The following is a 9069-nucleotide window of genomic DNA, read 5'->3' as shown; positions in this document are numbered from 1 at the left end:
TTTATCAGAGAAGAGTTGTCACCCATTTAGAGAGAAGCTTTAAGCTAACAAATTCCTGCACTATGGAGATACCAACCACATGTGAGAATGAAGCTGATTGTACTCATCTTCCACTAGGGAAAACAGTTGCCAGCACCACTACCTCTTTTCTCAGGATTAACGCCAATCAAACAGCACAAGGAATGAATGGATGAGTCAAGCAGGAGTCCTAACATCAGTATTCCAGTTATCCAATGTGCATATATATACAGCTAAACACTTAATAGATTCAGTAACTTCAAAGCACCACATTACCTGGTTGAATTAACCCCCACTTCCACCCTATTAGAAGATGCTTAAGAGAATAAGAAGCTTTCAGTCATGTTCAGCAATACGGTTTTTCACGCACTCTGAGGTACGCTGCACAGAAATCCAGCAAGACAATGGCGCGAACGATTTTTTCAGTTTCTGAAATGACTTTGCTGATGGGCCAGTGTCATTCTGCAGGTTCATGTAACACCTTTCTGGCCCTTTGACGACCTGTGAATTACAGTTAAATAAGCCCTAGTAGCTTGTTCGTTGACATTAACTATGGAATTGTGTTGACATATGAAGAGTCGACTCACGTTGTGTTGCTCAGCATTTACCCTGTGCCAGCCAGGAGCATGCTTGGATAATTCTGTCTAACTAGTTACAAAAACAGCAGAACTCAGGAGAAAAGGCTCCTGCAAAATTTGGCACCGTTCCAGTTCACCAGCTAAATGCTTCCATCTGATATTCAAAACAGGCAGGTGGAAAATTATCCAGAGACACACCATCATGTTCTGCCTGAACAAATGCAAGAGGGACTAAAATACCACTTCGGACAGTAAGTCAATTTAAATCTAAGTGTTTTCCCATTGATCCTCCAGTTTTTCTGGAAGATGCTCAGGCTGTTTGCTGTGGAAGAGACCTGTATGTCTGAGGGTTTGGAAGGGGGTGTTAATTTATGTTTTCCTCCTCACTTGGTAGGATTCAAAGGGAGTCCAGCTTGTTTCGTCATGCCAGCCTGTCATTTTATTCCACCAGGCGTCCAATGCAAATAAAATCACCCAGTGGGTTTGTAAAGTCTGCTCACAACAGTTATAACTAATTACGCACAAAAGCCATGATGACGCTAAGCAGAGCATGCTCAGAACTTCATCTCACCTGACATCCAAAAAATTAACACGTTACAAACACTGATACCCAAGGTCAACTCCTCTCACGATGAGATGGGTTTTGCTCTCACATAACAGGAGACACCTCAGGTGTAGTTCTTACATGGTGTGATCTCCGCACTCAATACACTACCAACCTCACAGGTTACAAAGAGTCAGCAATCATGTCAGTGCTTCTGACATTGCAATGTCCATTAGAAAGACGTATTAGGCTTTATTATAAACAAACAGGCTTTGGTACAAGGAGCCGTATTTCAATTACTTAAGTCCTAATGCCAAACTTGGTTTGTTTCAGAAGCAAGATAATACAGCACTCACACAGTATGTTATCCTTGCTTTTCAGTAGCCATAGATAAGTATCATTATGTCACTGTGAAAAAATGCACTCAATTATCCTACGTTGTTATTACTTAATCTGCGTTTCAAAAAAGCTTTAGACTGAAAAGATGTTAGATAAAGGCTAAGTATTGCAGATAAAGGCATTGCTTCACTGAATATATGCTGTAAAAGCATGAGCTGTGGTTGCACATATTTAAATGAACCAGGCTCCTCTCAGCGCGTTCCCATATTGGCAGAATCACAGCCGCAACAGGCTGCTTGCACAAGAAGGTGGTTGGAGCGCTAGAAGGAAAATGCAGAGGCAGGCTGGGGAAGGAGCCTGCTTCATGAAGGAGAGAGGCTTTGCAAAGACTTCTGTAACACTTGGCAGTGAATCTCCTCCCCGATGCATGGAGACTGTGTCCCAGCTAAAGGTCTGTCCAGGCACCACACATATGACCAAGCTGCGTCTGGCACAACTGGAGGCGATGGTCCAGCCTGAGGCTTTCTCAAATGGGAAAAGGATCTGCATTCAGAAGAGCATGGCCACCAGACTCTCATTGTCTACACAGTCACCAGCGAGAGGTAGCAGGACTCTTACTTTGGATACCCATGTTTGGATTACAGCTGCAACCCTGTGTCAGTGCTGTGTACTTTAATGGTCCCAGAAAATGGGTCTGGCACTCTGAATTGACGACAAATTGATTGAAACCAGATGTTGTGAAAAATGCCTTTTCCAAGTTCAATGGCACATGAATGGTCTTAGCAAGCCCCCAGATAATCTGACTTCTGTGCCCCAGTCTGCTGCAATAAACTAATTGGGAGGATAATATTTTGTCTCTGCATTGTGAACTCCTTGGGGAAAGAAGCTTTTTAATTGCATACACAGCCCATGACCTGGTAGGCTCTAAATCTCACTGAATGATGTGCAAAGCTATAGCAGGACCTCACTGAACACCCTGAGCTCATGTTACTGTCTGGATTAGCAAAACTTCAGACTATTAAATTGTCTGTATTCTTCAGGCATTGCTGGGAGTTTGGTTTCCCCACTGAGCTAAGCTCTTTTTTGGCATAGTCAAAAGAAGACAAACAATAGACCATAGGTACAAAAGCACAGAAGTAAAAGCAGCATGAAGCTGTTGTTTGGCCAAGTCAGCAGATGCACTATGGCAATATTGGCTTTGTAGGAGAGCTGAGATGGCCAGAGCCTGCATGCTCAGGCCTCATCACTTTGCAAACCTCATCATAATAGATATATTTACACTGGCTCCACATAATTAACACACCCTGCCAGACCCAGCCTTGCACTCTTCAGCCTGCACATGCAGAGCAAGACCCCAATTTGGTCGCCTTGTACTCTTCAAGGCAGATAAAAATGACCTCAAAAGCTAGGCTTGATTCATGGACTGCCATTAGACGGTCCCTAGGAGGATGATTGATTGATCCTGTTTACCTTCAGCACTGCAAGGCATTTACCATCAGGTTGGGAGAAGCACAGCTTTGTAGTTGTTAATTCTAATGGGCTTCAAGACAGAGCTGTTTGTTTAGGAGCATGATAAGACTTTTCAGACCACTGGCTCCCTGGGCACGGCTCTGAAAGTCTATCACAGCACACGCAAAGTCACAGCACTAAACGTGCTCTGCAGAGTATGACCAAGAAAACCTGTTCCTGTTATATTTCCCTGACAAAATTACAAAAATCCCAGCAAATCCTACAACATTCAGCTCACATCTGTCCCAAAAACTGGGGGTAGAAGCCTGCAGCTAAGGTACGGAAGAGAAAAGGTTGAGAGCAGACTCTCCTGGTGACTAACACAGCCAAGATAAACATCTAGATGCTCTCTAAAACATACAGTATCACACACAGATTAAAGGCTCGTTCAGAGATTTTGCAAGCAGCCAGTGACTCCTACTCAGCCATCTGCCCAGAAAGGGCCTCCGACTTGTCAACCAAGCCATTTCCCGCCAGTGCCACAGGCTGGGTGATACCGATCTCTGCTGTGTTTTGTTATTAGAGCTTTGATGTACGAGTCTCTGCCGCAGCGGCAGCCCCCTTTAGGGAACAAAGCCGTGGTCTAGCCAGGCTCTTCACCAGTTGTCCAGGTATTAGGTTCTTTTTCCCAGCTTCGGGGCAACCTATCACTAACCTTTTCCTGTGACCTTTTGCAGGGAACCTTCTGCTCATGACCATCTGCGTCCTCCCCTCTTTTCTTTTAAAGCGTTCACCTGAGCGTCTGCAGCAAGCAATTACACACACACACTGGTTTGCATCAGTCACAAAAGCTGTAAGCCTCCAATTAACCACCTCATGCCTTTTAATGATACAGTGCTAAACAAGGAAGAGAATTAGAGGGAACATCCTCAGAAGTGGTTTGCAGCAGGACAGAGCAGTCTTTATTATTGTTTATATTAGGGCAGCACCTAGGAAATTCAGCTAGAGGCTGTGAAAACAAATAGAGAACTTGGGGAATTAATTTAATATGGAGAATTTATAGTCTACAGGACAAGACAGAGTAGGTGGATGAGGTGTAGTGTAATGAGGAGAACACAATGATTTTCTAAGGATCAGAATAATCTGCCAGCATCCTTCACTTGTCACTGCCAAGTTCCTGTATCCTCCCTCCTTGACGCTACTTCAGGAGTGTGAATGCTGGCAGAGGGCTCAATAGCAAAGACGAGTGCTTCTTTGACTCCCAGAAGACCCACGTGGCAAAGCGCAGGGGAACGCGTTGTCTCCGTCTTTAAAAGATAGCTGAAGATACTGCACCTGCTCAGAAGGTTTCAGGCAAAACAGCATTTCAGAGGAATTCACCAATTCAGCAAAATCTCAACAAGGTGAGTCAATTTTGCCCAGGTTCCCATGAAACTCGCACAAGGCTCCAAACGTCAGAAACCTGCTGAGTTTCCTGCCTGGTCACCCATCTGGTTCCTCCACCATTCGGGTTTCCAGGGCCCTGGGGCTGCCTGCTGCCAAATAGGCTGCTTCACAAGAGGGGATTTCACTGCTCCCACACTTCTCAGTTTGGGGTGTCCCAGATGTTAGGCCGTCTCAGAGAGGAAACACAAAAGCATCCACAGATGGAGAGCCCATGAAGCCGAGCTGAGAGGCTCAGCACCCCAGAGATCAGCTCTCGAGACAACCCACAATGCAAGCCAGTGCACTACTTCCTTTTGCAGAATTTCTACCTGGTTGTGTTTTGCTCCACTTCAGAGGGAATTTAGCCTAATTTCATCGAAACTAAACTTCTTCCCAAAACAGAATCATCTTTTTAAACCCATTCCTAGCAGACACCCTCACAGGGGCAGCTGTAGCTGTTTCCCTCTCAACAGCAGCCTCTACACATCAGTCCTGTTTCAGCTGCTCTCGGGTCAGAGGCAGAGAGCTGTATATCCTGTACAGCCCACCAGAAACACTATGGGGATATACAAATCAGTCAAATCTAAATTTGCTGGTCTGGAAGGCAACTGATACAATCTTACTGTCCCATGAGCTCCCCAAGGGAGGAGAAAGAGGCAAAATCTAATTTATCCATCAGCTTCTCATGGAAATACTTGATCTGCCTGAGAACTACATGCCTGATATTGCAAGTGACTCTAGCATCATGGGCTGATCCCAGGGCTCAGACCAGTTCATTAGACTCACAAAGGAAATGGGGGAAAAGGAAGAGTTTCACTTGGAAAAATTACTGCCTAAATGAAATTTGCTAGAAAATATGGGGGAAAGACGACAGATTTTGGAAACAAAAGGGACTGAAGAATACTTAAAGTATATGAGACGTTTCCTGTTCTGCTTCATGTAACACTGGACATTTCTCACCGCTCGTAGACCAAGAGATAGCAGCAGCTGCTGTGCACAGACACCTTTGCTTACACTGTTCAGGCATCAGTAGGCTCCACTGGGAGCCTAATTTTATCTGCGCTATGTGAAACATGTTTCCAGAAGTCTGTGTTGTTCCCAAAGACATACCTGCAACGTGTCGAGCAAGCGCCGAGGCTTCTCCTTGGGATGCAGCCCGCCGTGCTGTGAAAGCTGAGAGCTCCCAAGCACGCTGTGGGGAAGTTCTCCTGGGAAACATCTGTGGGAGACGCCAACACCAGCTGTAGGGTTTTGTGGGGCTTGAGCAACAAACCATCTGTCAAGACCTGCTTATTAGGATGTTTACTCACAAAATTAGCCTTTTCATCAGTGCACCATAAGTGGTTTCTGAAAGCAGCCCTGACCACCAAGAAAACACTATCAGAATCAATCAACAGGAACAAGAATGGATCCAGCAGCCAGAGAAATGAGTTTCTAGCACAAGGACCAATTACATTTTGCCCAGCTTCACAGCTCCCATTTGTCCATTTTGCTACCCCTCCTAATTGTAGATCAGTAAGTTATTTGGGGTTTTAGATTAATATCAATGAGGACAAAGGCCTTTTTGTTTCCTTCCCCCATGCAAAAGCATTGACTCTCTGCTATACAGTAGGGATGGTGATTTATTATTTTCACTTCTTTTGCTGTGTTTCCTGTCCATATCATGACGCTTGTGTGGAGATGTTAATGAAGTGGGGAAACACAACAGAAAGAAAACCCAGCTCTCCATTCACCTTTTTTTAAAATATGAAATTATTTGTATTTTTGTAATGGATCCAGAAATTTACTTAGACCAAAGACTAAGTGCTGTGCTCTGAAGTCATAAGGAACACCCCAAAGCTGGATGACTTCAGAGGAGAGTCAATAGAACAGAGGATGAAAGTTAAACAATCCCACTTTAGTGGCAAAGAAGATGGAAGGGAGGAAGGCTCAGAGCACCCACATTGCTGTGTATATGAGCCTGAGCAACCTACCCAGGATGACGGTGGATATCTGCAACAGGCCCAGGGGAAGTCACTTGCTGTTAATCAAAAGTCAATGGCCCAGCAAGAAAAGCCTCTCTCAGGGCTAAGACCATCTTTCAAGGGCAGCAAGTCTTACCATAGATCAACACAGGAAAAAGAAAGCAGCAGAGACCACAGCAGAGATCACTATCTCCACAGCACAGACGGGGAGGGGAAAGAAAGGGAGCTTGTCATTTAGCAGCAATAATAAACATTTCTGAGTGTGTTTCCTCCTCTCACTGCATCTTCACCCAAAGCATTGATGGACTTCAGGTAGGATGAGTCAGATCCAAACCTCCCAGTGCCAATATCCCTGTCAGAAAAATAACTTGGGGTAGCTGTGGATTGTGCAGATACAGGATTGCTTCAGGGTGTCCTGCACAGTGTTGAAGAGAGCGGTGTGTTGCCTTGATGTGTTGTTCCATACAAGCCACTCAGAAGACACCTGTAAAAAATGGATATGTTGCAGATGAGAAGGGGATAGTTTCCCTTCCTTCCAAGCAACTGAACATCAAGGAAAACACTATCATGAGGTGTTTGACAGGAGAAACAAGCCAGAACTTCAATTTCATTCAGCGCTTGTGCTTTAATGCCAAGCCACAATTTATTTCATTAAGAAGAAGAAAAAAAACAGTAAAGGAAACACTTACCAGGATGAACATGCTGTCTGCTGTGGCCTGGAGGCATGAAGGTGGCTTAAGCAATAGCAGAGATCAGGATATCCAGGTCAATAGCCGACACTGCCCTTGACCTCGTTGACCACCTGGTGAGATGGCTGCTCGCATGACGTGGCCAGGTGCTGCTCCTGTAGTTGGTGCTGTGGCCTTTGCAAGCTGCTCCAACAGGATTTACAGACTGCTCTCTTATAAAAATCTGATAGATTTCCTCTCCCACTCCTTTCCCAGCCCTTGCCCTGCACTGGGAGATAACAGAGCATGACACAGCATTGAGGACTGACCTTATGTCTAGAAAGAAAAGGCCATCACCATGATTTTGCCTTCCAAGGATCTGGATTTTTAGCAAACTCCTACTCTTTCCTGAGTTCACCTTCCCAAGAGAAGAGCAACTTCAGGAAATCATGTCAGTCAAGAATCCAGGAAAGAGAACTGTAATGCGATACAGGTATAACCCGCAGAAACACTGGGAACATCTCCTTTTACAGCGGGGCCTTCCAAAAGGAAACCAACCCACTGTAAATAATGTGCCTGGAAAGAGAAGACAAACTTTTAACCCTTCCCTTGCTCTACTGTTTACTCAGTCAAACTGCAGCTTTCCTTGAAGCCAGGCAAAGTCACCCTCTCTGCACTTCCTAACTCTGTTCTCCAGCTCTGGGTAGCCCACAGATCACACTGTTTCGCTGATCCCACTGCCTGAAAATGGGATTCAAGTTAGATTAACCAGGCACATGAATGGGTGGTGCTCCAGGCCATATAGGTTTGGTGTCTGCACCTGCCTTTCCTGCCTGCATCATTCTCCCAGCTCCACCTGGACATCCAAGGGAAGGGAGCAAATGTAGCAAGGGCCATTCTGTCTCTTCCAGAGTGCCATTCCTAGGGCTTACACAAAGTCCTGCTATTGATACAGAGCACAAGCACATTCACTCATCTATCTCTGTTTTTTAGCTCAGTGTCCTCAAATACAACAAATAACAAATGCACCTCTTCCTTTAAAAGCACTTCTTTCTATTACTGCTCAAAGCACGGACTCAAGACACTGCTTCTCCTGAGTTCAGATTAACAGTTTGAATCAAATTTCACTATACAGGTTCTGGCTTTTAAGGGAGAACAGGGAGTCCTTATCAATCATAGAATCATTGAGGTTGGAAAAGACCTCTTAAAATCATCGAGTCCAACCATCGACCCAACACCACCATGTCTACTAAACCATGTCCCAAAGTGCCACGTCTACATGTTTTTTGAATACCTCCAGGGATGGTGATTCCACCACCTCCCTGGGCAGCCTGTTCCTATGTCTGACCACTGTTTCGGTGAAGAAATTTTTCCTAATATCTAATATAAAACTCCCCTGACACAAATTGAGACCATTTCCTCTTGTCCTTTCACCAGTTCCTTGGGAGAAGAGACAAACACCCACCTCACTACAACCTCCTTTCAGGTAGTTGTAGAGAGCAATCAGGTCTCCCCTCAGCCTCCTCTTCTCCAGGCTAAACAACCCCAATTCCCTCAGCCGCTCCTCATAAGACTTGTGCTCCAGTCCCTCTACCAGCTTCGTTGCCCTTCTCTGGACACGCTCCAGCACCTCAATTCTCCTTCCAACATTAGCTAAGAGAAGTCACTGGGACAGCTTGTACAAGCAGACATCGGATGCTTGCAAAGACAAGCTTAGAAACCTTGGTCCACCAGTATTCCTGAGCATGTGCTTAATTCACCCCAACCGCGAAGTACCCAAAGCATGTGCTGAAATGCTTCACTGAGTAAGAATGGGCTTAATCACATGCTTAAACACTTACTGCATGAGTACTTCAGAGATTAAGATTGATTCGGTCCTTCTCCTCCCTACCTTATGCTTCCCCTTCTCCTCAGGAAAATCTCATTTCAGAAGACACGAGGCTCACAGAGTGCAAGGAGACGCAGGGAACAAATTTTTCAACAGGTTGCAAGTTTTCCAGCTTCCTGCCCTTGACCACAGAAGACTTGAACCTTTTTTGGGGGAAAACACTTCATTTGCTTACAGAACCATTACATCACAAGGT

At 45.1% G+C, this 9069-nt stretch overlaps 1 long non-coding RNA gene across 2 annotated transcripts; it reads right to left on the bottom strand.

Annotated features, from left to right (window-relative positions):
• Positions 1-1368: 1368 nt before the first annotated feature.
• LOC142601969 (uncharacterized) lies at positions 1369-8122 on the bottom strand. Of its 2 annotated transcripts, none has more exons than XR_012835529.1 (4): positions 7007-8122; positions 6454-6801; positions 5464-5572; positions 1369-4263 (listed from the first exon to the last, which is right to left on the bottom strand). It is a non-coding gene; the product is annotated as an uncharacterized LOC142601969 (long non-coding RNA). The 2 variants fall into 2 exon arrangements; XR_012835530.1 differs by having other exon boundaries at positions 6608-6801.
• Positions 8123-9069: the final 947 nt, after the last annotated feature.

The sequence above is a fragment of the Balearica regulorum genome, chromosome 5 (genome assembly GCF_011004875.1).
Source record: "Balearica regulorum gibbericeps isolate bBalReg1 chromosome 5, bBalReg1.pri, whole genome shotgun sequence".
Classification (NCBI taxonomy): domain Eukaryota; kingdom Metazoa; phylum Chordata; class Aves; order Gruiformes; family Gruidae; genus Balearica; species Balearica regulorum.
Note: the sequence above shows the minus strand (reverse complement) of the source record. Positions and strands in the feature narration are given on the sequence as shown.